Raw genomic sequence first — 12,334 nt, 5'->3', positions numbered from 1 at the left:
CTAAACCAAAGGACTTATGCACACACTTCAACATGTATTTAGTTCAGGATGACCACCTGAAGCCTAAATGAGCATTAATTTGACCACACAACTCATTCCTATGAAGATACATTCAAACTCACAAAACGTGCTCAGCTCGGGCTGAAAATGCATTTAAAGCAATAAAAACTCAAATTTAGTGTCACACCTAAACCAAAGGACTTATGCACACACTTCAACATGTATTTTGTTCAGGATGACCTCCTGAAGCCCATATGAGCATTAATTTGACCACACAACTCATTCCTATGAAGATACATTCAAACACACAAAACGTGCTCAGCTCGGGCTGAAAATGCATTTAAAGCAATAAAAACTCAAATTGAGTGTCACGCCTAAACCAAAGGACTTATGCACACACTTCAACATGTATTTTGTTCACGATGACCACCTGAAGCCTAAATGAGCATTAATTTGACCACACAACTCATTCCTATGAAGATACATTCAAACTCACAAAACGTGCTCAACTCGGGCTGAAAATGCATTTAAAGCAATAAAAGCTCAAATTGAGTGTCACGCCTAAACCAAAGGACTTATGCACACACTTCAACATGTATTTTGTTCAGGATGACCTCCTGAAGCCCATATGAGCATTAATTTGACCACACAACTCATTCCTATGAAGATACATTCAAACACACAAAACGTGCTCAGCTCGGCCTGAAAATGCATTTAAAGCAATAAAAACTCAAATTGAGTGTCACGCCTAAACCAAAGGACTTATGCACACACTTCAACATGTATTTTGTTCAGGATGACCACCTGACGCCTAAATGAGCATTAATTTGACCACACAACTCATTCCTATGAAGATACATTCAAACTCACAAAACGCGCTCAGCTCGGGCTGAAAATGCATTTAAAGCAATAAAAACTCAAATTGAGTGTCACGCCTAAACCAAAGGACTTATGCACACACTACAACATGTATTTTGTTCAGGGTGACCTCCTGAAGCCTAAATAAGCATTAATTTGACCACACAACTCATTCCTATGAAGATACATTCAAACTCACAAAACGCGCTCAGCTCGGGCTGAAAATGCATTTAAAGCAATAAAAACTCAAATTTAGTGTCACACCTAAACCAAAGGACTTATGCACACACTTCAACATGTATTTAGTTCAGGATGACATCCTGAAGCCCATATGAGCATTAATTTGTCTACAAAACTCATTCCTATGAAGATACATTCAAACTCACAAAACGTGCTCAACTCGGGCTGAAAATGCATTTAAAGCAATAAAAACTCAAATTGAGTGTCACGCCTAAACCAAAGGACTTATGCACACACTTCAACATGTATTTTGTTCAGGATGACCTCCTGAAGCCCATATGAGCATTAATTTGACTACACAACTCATTCCTATGAAGATACATTCAAACTCACAAAACGTGCTCAGCTCGGGCTGAAAATGCATTTAAAGCAATAAAAACTCAAATTGAGTGTCACGCCTAAACCAAAGGACTTATGCACACACTTCAACATGTATTTTGTTCAGGATGACCACCTGACGCCCAAATGAGCATTAATTTGACCACACAACTCATTCCTATGAAGATACATTCAAAGTCAGAAAGCGCGCTCAGCTCGGGCTGAAAATGCATTTAATTTAAAGCAATAAAAACTCAAATTGAGTGTCACGCCTAAACCAAAGGACTTATGCACACACTTCAACATGTATTTAGTTCAGGATGACCACCTGAAGCCTAAATGAGCATTAATTTGACCACACAACTCATTCCTATGAAGATACATTCAAACTCACAAAACGTGCTCAGCTCGGGCTGAAAATGCATTTAAAGCAATAAAAACTCAAATTTAGTGTCACACCTAAACCAAAGGACTTATGCACACACTTCAACATGTATTTTGTTCAGGATGACCTCCTGAAGCCCATATGAGCATTAATTTGACCACACAACTCATTCCTATGAAGATACATTCAAACACACAAAACGTGCTCAGCTCGGGCTGAAAATGCATTTAAAGCAATAAAAACTCAAATTGAGTGTCACGCCTAAACCAAAGGACTTATGCACACACTTCAACATGTATTTTGTTCAGAATGACCACCTGACGCCTAAATGAGCATTAATTTGACCACACAACTCATTCCTATGAAGATACATTCAAACTCACAAAACGCGCTCAGCTCGGCCTGAAAATGCATTTAAAGCAATAAAAACTCAAATTGAGTGTCACGCCTAAACCAAAGGACTTATGCACACAATTCAACATGTATTTTGTTCAGGGTGACCACCTGAAGCCTAAATGAGCATTAATTTGACCACACAACTCATTCCTATGAAGATACATTCAAACTCACAAAACGTGCTCAGCTCGGGCTGAAAATGCATTTAAAGCAATAAAAACTCAAATTGAGTGTCACACCTAAACCAAAGGACTTATGCACACACTTCAACATGTATTTTGTTCAGGATGACCTTCTGAAGCCCATATGAAAATTAATTTGACTACACAACTCATTCCAATGAAGATACATTCAAACTCACAAAACGTGCTCAGCTCGGGCTGAAAATGCATTTAATGCAATAAAAACTCAAATTGAATGTCACGCCTAAACCAAAGGACTTATGCACACACTTCAACATGTATTTTGTTCAGGATGACCACCTGAAGCCTAAATGAGCATTAATTTGACCACACAACTCATTCTATGAAGATACATTCAAACTCACAAAACGTGCTCAGCTCGGGCTGAAAATGCATTTAAAGCAATAAAAACTCAAATTGAGTGTCACGCCTAAACCAAAGGACTTATGCACACACTTCAACATGTATTTTGTTCAGGATGACCTCCTGAAGCCCATATGAGCATTAATTTGACTACACAACTCATTCCTATGAAGATACATTCAAACTCACAAAACGTGCTCAGCTCGGGCTGAAAATGCATTTAAAGCAATAAAAACTCAAATTGAGTGTCACGCCTAAACCAAAGGACTTATGCACACACTTCAACATGTATTTAGTTCAGGATGTCCTCCTGAAGCCTAAATGAGCATTAATTTGACCACACAACTCATTCCTATGAAGATACATTCAAACTCACAAAACGTGCTCAGCTCGGTCTGAAAATGCATTTAAAGCAATAAAAACTCAAATTGAGTGTCACGCCTAAACCAAAGGACTTATGCACACACTTCAACATGTATTTTGTTCAGGATGACCTCCTGAAGCCTAAATAAGCATTAATTTGACCACACAACTCATTCCTATGAAGATACATTCAAAGTCAGAAAGCGCGCTCAGCTCGGGCTGAAAATGCATTTAATTTAAAGCAATAAAAACTCAAATTGAGTGTCACGCCTAAACCAAAGGACTTATGCACACACTTCAACATGTATTTAGTTCAGGATGACCACCTGAAGCCTAAATGAGCATTAATTTGACCACACAACTCATTCCTATGAAGATACATTCAAACTCATAAACCATGCTCAGCTCGGGCTGAAAATGCATTTAATGCAATAAAAACTCAAATTGAATGTCACGCCTAAACCAAAGGACTTATGCACACACTTCAACATGTATATTGTTCAGGATGACCACCTGAAGCCTAAATGAGCATTAATTTGACCACACAACTCATTCTATGAAGATACATTCAAACTCACAAAACGTGCTCAGCTCGGGCTGAAAATGCATTTAAAGCAATAAAAACTCAAATTGAGTGTCACGCCTAAACCAAAGGACTTATGCACACACTTCAACATGTATTTTGTTCAGGATGACCTCCTGAAGCCTAAATGAGCAATAATTTGACCACACAACTCATTCCTATGAAGATACATTCAAACTCAAAAAACGTGCTCAGCTCGGGCTAAAAATGCATTTAAAGCAATAAAAACTCAAATTGAGTGTCACACCTAAACCAAAGGACTTATGCACACACTTCAACATGTATTTTGTTCAGGATGACCTCCTGAAGCCCATATGAGCATTAATTTGACCACACAACTCATTCCTATGAAGATACATTCAAACTCACAAAACGTGCTCAGCTCGGGCTGAAAATGCATTTAAAGCAATAAAACTCAAATTGAGTGTCACACCTAAACCAAAGGACTTATGCACACACTTCAACATGTATTTTGTTCAGGATGACCTCCTGAAGCCCATATGAGCATTAATTTGACCACACAACTCATTCCTATGAAGATACATTCAAACTCACAAAACGTGCTCAGCTCGGGCTGAAAATGCATTTAAAGCAATAAAACTCAAATTGAGTGTCACACCTAAACTAAAGGACTTATTCACACACTTCAACATGTATTTTGTTCAGGATGACCTCCTGAAGCCCATATGAGCATTAATTTGACCACACAACTCATTCCTATGAAGATACATTAAAAGTCAGAAAGCGCGCTCAGCTCGGGCTGAAAATGCATTTAATTTAAAGCAATAAAAACTCAAATTGAGTGTCACGCCTAAACCAAAGGACTTATGCACACACTTCAACATGTATTTTGTTCAGGATGACCTCCTGAAGCCCATATGAGCATTAATTTGACCACACAACTCATTCCTATGAAGATACATTCAAAGTCAGAAAGCGCGCTCAGCTCGGGCTGAAAATGCATTTAAAGCAATAAAAACTCAAATTGAGTGTCACGCCTAAACCAAAGGACTTATGCACACACTTCAACATGTATTTTGTTCAGGATGACCTCCTGAAGCCTAAATGAGCAATAATTTGACCACACAACTCATTCCTATGAAGATACATTCAAAGTCAGAAAGCGCGCTCAGCTCGGGCTGAAAATGCATTTAAAGCAATAAAAACTCAAATTGAGTGTCACGCCTAAACCAAAGGACTTATGCACACACTTCAACATGTATTTTGTTCAGGATGACCTCCTGAAGCCCATATGAGCATTAATTTGACCACACACCTCATTCCTATGAAGATACATTCAAACTCACAAAACGCGCTCAGCTCGGGCTGAAAATGCATTTAAAGCAATAAAAATTTAAATTGAGTGTCACGCCTAAACCAAAGGACTTATGCACACACTTCAACATGTATTTTGTTCAGGATGACCTCCTGAAGCCCATATGAGCATTAATTTGACTACACAACTCATTCCTATGAAGATACATTCAAACTCACAAAACGTGCTCAACTCGGGCTGAAAATGCATTTAAAGCAATAAAAACTCAAATTGAGTGTCACGCCTAAACCAAAGGACTTATGCACACACGTCAACATGTATTTTGTTCAGGATGACCACCTGACGCCTAAATGAGCATTAATTTGACCACACAACTCATTCCTATGAAGATACATTCAAAGTCAGAAAGCGCGCTCAGCTCGGGCTGAAAATGCATTTAATTTAAAGCAATAAAAACTCAAATTGAGTGTCACGCCTAAACCAAAGGACTTATGCACACACTTCAACATGTATTTAGTTCAGGATGACCACCTGAAGCCTAAATGAGCATTAATTTGACTACACAACTCATTCCTATGAAGATACATTCAAAGTCACAAAACGTGCTCAGCTCGGGCTGAAAATGCATTTAAAGCAATTAAAACTCAAATTGAGTGTCACACCTAAACCAAAGGACTTATGCACACACTTCAACATGTATTTTGCTCAGGATGACCTCCTGAAGCCCATATGAGCATTAGTTTGACTACACAACTCATTCCTATTAAGATACATTCAAACTCACAAAACATGCTCAACTCGGGCTGAAAATGCATTTAAAGCAATAAAAACTCAAATTGAGTGTCAAGCCTAAACCAAAGGACTTATGCACACACTTCAACATGTATTTTGTTCAGGATGACCTCCTGAAGCCCATATGAGCATTAATTTGACCACACAACTCATTCCTATGAAGATACATTCAAACACACAAAACGTGCTCAGCTCGGCCTGAAAATGCATTTAAAGCAATAAAAACTCAAATTGAGTGTCACGCCTAAACCAAAGGACTTATGCACACACTTCAACATGTATTTTGTTCAGGATGACTACCTGACGCCTAAATGAGCATTAATTTGACCACACAACTCATTCCTATGAAGATACATTCAAACTCACAAAACGTGCTCAGCTCGGGCTGAAAATGCATTTAAAGCAATAAAAACTCAAATTGAGTGTCACGCCTAAACCAAAGGACTTATGCACACTTTTCAACATGTATTTTGTTCAGGATGACCTCCTGAAGCCTAAATCAGCAATAATTTCACCACACAACTCATTCCTATGAAGATACATTCAAAGTCAGAAAGCGCGCTCAGCTCGGGCTGAAAATGCATTCAATTTAAAGCAATAAAAACTCAAATTGAGTGTCACGCCTAAACCAAAGGACTTATTCACACACTTCAACATGTATTTAGTTCAGGATGACCACCTGAAGCCTAAATGAGCATTAATTTGACCACACAACTCATTCCTATGAAGATCCATTCAAACTCACAAAACGTGCTCAGCTCGGGCTGAAAATGCATTTAAAGCAATAAAAACTCAAATTGAGTGTCACACCTAAACCAAAGGACTTATGCACACACTTCAACATGTATTTTGTTCAGGATGACCTCCTGAAGCCTAAATAAGCATTAATTTGACCACACAACTCATTCCTATGAAGATACATTCAAACTCACAAAACGCGCTCAGCTCGGGCTGAAAATGCATTTAAAGCAATAAAAACTCAAATTGAGTGTCACACCTAAACCAAAGGACTTATGCAGACACTTCAACATGTATTTTGTTCAGGATGACCTCCTGAAGCCCATATGAGCATTAATTTGACCACACAACTCATTCCTATGAAGATACATTCAAACTCACAAAACGTGCTCAGCTCGGGCTGAAAATGCATTTAAAGCAATAAAACTCAAATTGAGTGTCACACCTAAACCAAAGGACTTATTCACACACTTCAAAATGTATTTTGTTCAGGATGACCTCCTGAAGCCTAAATGAGCAATAATTTGACCACACAACTCATTCCTATGAAGATACATTTAAACTCACAAAACGCGCTCAGCTCGGGCTGAAAATGCATTTAAAGCAATTAAAACTCAAATTGAGTGTCACGCCTAAACCAAAGGACTTATGCACACACTTCAACATGTATTTTGTTCAGGATGACCACCTGAAGCCTAAATGAGCATTAATTTGACCACACAACTCATTCCTATGAAGATACATTCAAACTCACAAAACGCGCTCAGCTCGGGCTGAAAATGCATTTAAAGCAATAAAAACTCAAATTGAGTGTCACACCTAAACCAAAGGACTTATGCACACACTTCAACATGTATTTAGTTCAGGATGACATCCTGAAGCCCATATGAGCATTAATTTGACTACACAACTCATTCCTATGAAGATACATTCAAACTCACAAACCGTGCTCAACTCGGGCTGAAAATGCATTTAAAGCAATAAAAACTCAAATTGAGTGTCACGCCTAAACCAAAGGACTTATGCACACACTTCAACATGTATTTTGTTCAGGATGACCTCCTGAAGCCCATATGAGCATTAATTTGACTACACAACTCATTCCTATGAAGATACATTCAAACTCACAAAACGTGCTCAGCTCGGGCTGAAAATGCATTTAAAGCAATAAAAACTCAAATTGAGTGTCACGCCTAAACCAAAGGACTTATGCACACACTTCAACATGTATTTAGTTCAGGATGACCACCTGAAGCCTAAATGAGCATTAATTTGACCACACAACTCATTCCTATGAAGATACATTCAAACTCACAAAACGTGCTCAGCTCGGGCTGAAAATGCATTTAAAGCAATAAAAATTCAAATTGAGTGTCACGCCTAAACCAAAGGACTTATGCACACACTTCAACATGTATTTTGTTCAGGATGACCTCCTGAAGCCCATATGAGCATTAATTTGACCACACAACTCATTCCTATGAAGATACATTCAAACTCACAAAACGTGCTCAGCTCGGGCTGAAAATGCATTTAAAGCAATAAAACCTCAAATTGAGTGTGACGCCTAAACCAAAGGACTTATGCACACACTTCAACATGTATTTTGTTCAGGATGACCACCTGACGCCTAAATGAGCATTAATTTGACCACACAACTCATTCCTATGAAGATACATTCAAACTCACAAAACGTGCTCAGCTCGGGCTGAAAATGCATTTAAAGCAATAAAAACTCAAATTGAGTGTCAAGCCTAAACCAAAGGACTTATGCACACACTTCAACATGTATTTTGTTCAGGATGACCTCCTGAAGCCCATATGAGCATTAATTTGACCACACAACTCATTCCTATGAAGATACATTCAAACACACAAAACGTGCTCAGCTCGGCCTGAAAATGCATTTAAAGCAATAAAAACTCAAATTGAGTGTCACGCCTAAACCAAAGGACTTATGCACACACTTCAACATGTATTTTGTTCAGGATGACCACCTGACGCCTAAATGAGCATTAATTTGACCACACAACTCATTCCTATGAAGATACATTCAAACTCACAAAACGCGCTCAGCTCGGGCTGAAAATGCATTTAAAGCAATAAAAACTCAAATTGAGTGTCACGCCTAAACCAAAGGACTTATGCACACACTACAACATGTATTTTGTTCAGGGTGACCTCCTGAAGCCTAAATAAGCATTAATTTGACCACACAACTCATTCCTATGAAGATACATTCAAACTCACAAAACGCGCTCAGCTCGGGCTGAAAATGCATTTAAAGCAATAAAAACTCAAATTGAGTGTCACGCCTAAACCAAAGGACTTATGCACACACTTCAACATGTATTTTGTTCAGGATGACCTCCTGAAGCCCATATGAGCATTAATTTGACCACACAACTCATTCCTATGAAGATACATTCAAACACACAAAACGTGCTCAGCTCGGCCTGAAAATGCATTTAAAGCAATAAAAACTCAAATTGAGTGTCACGCCTAAACCAAAGGACTTATGCACACACTTCAACATGTATTTTGTTCAGGATGACCACCTGACGCCTAAATGAGCATTAATTTGACCACACAACTCATTCCTATGAAGATACATTCAAACTCACAAAACGCGCTCAGCTCGGGCTGAAAATGCATTTAAAGCAATAAAAACTCAAATTGAGTGTCACGCCTAAACCAAAGGACTTATGCACACACTACAACATGTATTTTGTTCAGGGTGACCTCCTGAAGCCTAAATACGCATTAATTTGACCACACAACTCATTCCTATGAAGATACATTCAAACTCACAAAACGCGCTCAGCTCGGGCTGAAAATGCATTTAAAGCAATAAAAACTCAAATTGAGTGTCACGCCTAAACCAAAGGACTTATGCACACACTTCAACATGTATTTTGTTCAGGATGACCTCCTGAAGCCCATATGAGCATTAATTTGACTACACAACTCATTCCTATGAAGATACATTCAAACTCACAAAACGTGCTCAGCTCGGCCTGAAAATGCATTTAAAGCAATAAAAACTCAAATTGAGTGTCACGCCTAAACCAAAGGACTTATGCACACACTTCAACATGTATTTTGTTCAGGATGACCACCTGACGCATAAATGAGCATTAATTTGACCACACAACTCATTCCTATGAAGATACATTCAAAGTCAGAAAGCGCGCTCAGCTCGGGCTGAAAATGCATTTAATTTAAATCAATAAAAACTCAAATTGAGTGTCACGCCTAAACCAAAGGACTTATGCACACACTTCAACATGTATTTAGTTCAGGATGACCACCTGAAGCCTAAATGAGCATTAATTTGACTACACAACTCATTCCTATGAAGATACATTCAAACTCACAAAACGTGCTCAGCTCGGGCTGAAAATGCATTTAAAGCAATTAAAACTCAAATTGAGTGTCACACCTAAACCAAAGGACGTATGCACACACCTCAACATGTATTTTGCTCAGGATGACCTCCTGAAGCCCATATGAGCATTAGTTTGACTACACAACTCATTCCTATAAAGATACATTGAAACTCACAAAACGTGCTCAGCTCGGGCTGAAAATGCATTTAAAGCAATAAAAACTCAAATTGAGTGTCACGCCTAAACCAAAGGACTTATGCACACACTTCAACATGTGTTTTGTTCAGGATGACCTCCTGAAGCCTAAATGAGCAATAATTTGACCACACAACTCATTCCTATGAAGATACATTCAATCTCAAAAAAAGTGCTCAGCTCGGGCTGAAAATGCATTTAAAGCAATAAAAACTCAAATTGAGTGTCACACCTAAACCAAAGGACTTATGCACACACTTCAACATGTATTTTGTTCAGGATGACCTCCTGAAGCCCATATGAGCATTAATTTGACCACACAACTCATTCCTATGAAGATACATTCAAACTCACAAAACGTGCTCAGCTCGGGCTGAAAATGCATTTAAAGCAATAAAACCTCAAATTGAGTGTGACGCCTAAACCAAAGGACTTATGCACACACTTCAACATGTATTTTGTTCAGGATGACCACCTGACGCCTAAATGAGCATTAATTTGACCACACAACTCATTCCTATGAAGATACATTCAAACTCACAAAACGTGCTCAGCTCGGGCTGAAAATGCATTTAAAGCAATAAAAACTCAAATTGAGTGTCAAGCCTAAACCAAAGGACTTATGCACACACTTCAACATGTATTTTGTTCAGGATGACCTCCTGAAGCCCATATGAGCATTAATTTGACCACACAACTCATTCCTATGAAGATACATTCAAACACACAAAACGTGCTCAGCTCGGCCTGAAAATGCATTTAAAGCAATAAAAACTCAAATTGAGTGTCACGCCTAAACCAAAGGACTTATGCACACACTTCAACATGTATTTTGTTCAGGATGACCACCTGACGCCTAAATGAGCATTAATTTGACCACACAACTCATTCCTATGAAGATACATTCAAACTCACAAAACGCGCTCAGCTCGGGCTGAAAATGCATTTAAAGCAATAAAAACTCAAATTGAGTGTCACGCCTAAACCAAAGGACTTATGCACACACTACAACATGTATTTTGTTCAGGGTGACCTCCTGAAGCCTAAATAAGCATTAATTTGACCACACAACTCATTCCTATGAAGATACATTCAAACTCACAAAACGCGCTCAGCTCGGGCTGAAAATGCATTTAAAGCAATAAAAACTCAAATTGAGTGTCACGCCTAAACCAAAGGACTTATGCACACACTTCAACATGTATTTTGTTCAGGATGACCTCCTGAAGCCCATATGAGCATTAATTTGACCACACAACTCATTCCTATGAAGATACATTCAAACACACAAAACGTGCTCAGCTCGGCCTGAAAATGCATTTAAAGCAATAAAAACTCAAATTGAGTGTCACGCCTAAACCAAAGGACTTATGCACACACTTCAACATGTATTTTGTTCAGGATGACCACCTGACGCCTAAATGAGCATTAATTTGACCACACAACTCATTCCTATGAAGATACATTCAAACTCACAAAACGCGCTCAGCTCGGGCTGAAAATGCATTTAAAGCAATAAAAACTCAAATTGAGTGTCACGCCTAAACCAAAGGACTTATGCACACACTACAACATGTATTTTGTTCAGGGTGACCTCCTGAAGCCTAAATAAGCATTAATTTGACCACACAACTCATTCCTATGAAGATACATTCAAACTCACAAAACGCGCTCAGCTCGGGCTGAAAATGCATTTAAAGCAATAAAAACTCAAATTGAGTGTCACGCCTAAACCAAAGGACTTATGCACACACTTCAACATGTATTTTGTTCAGGATGACCTCCTGAAGCCCATATGAGCATTAATTTGACTACACAACTCATTCCTATGAAGATACATTCAAACTCACAAAACGTGCTCAGCTCGGCCTGAAAATGCATTTAAAGCAATAAAAACTCAAATTGAGTGTCACGCCTAAACCAAAGGACTTATGCACACACTTCAACATGTATTTTGTTCAGGATGACCACCTGACGCATAAATGAGCATTAATTTGACCACACAACTCATTCCTATGAAGATACATTCAAAGTCAGAAAGCGCGCTCAGCTCGGGCTGAAAATGCATTTAATTTAAATCAATAAAAACTCAAATTGAGTGTCACGCCTAAACCAAAGGACTTATGCACACACTTCAACATGTATTTAGTTCAGGATGACCACCTGAAGCCTAAATGAGCATTAATTTGACTACACAACTCATTCCTATGAAGATACATTCAAACTCACAAAACGTGCTCAGCTCGGGCTGAAAAT

The sequence above is a fragment of the Hippocampus guttulatus genome, chromosome 14, assembly GCF_054856545.1.
Source record: "Hippocampus guttulatus isolate MCC_2025c chromosome 14, RoL_Hgut_1.0, whole genome shotgun sequence".
In the NCBI taxonomy this organism is placed as follows: domain Eukaryota; kingdom Metazoa; phylum Chordata; class Actinopteri; order Syngnathiformes; family Syngnathidae; genus Hippocampus; species Hippocampus guttulatus.
This window is presented reverse-complemented; position numbering follows the sequence as displayed.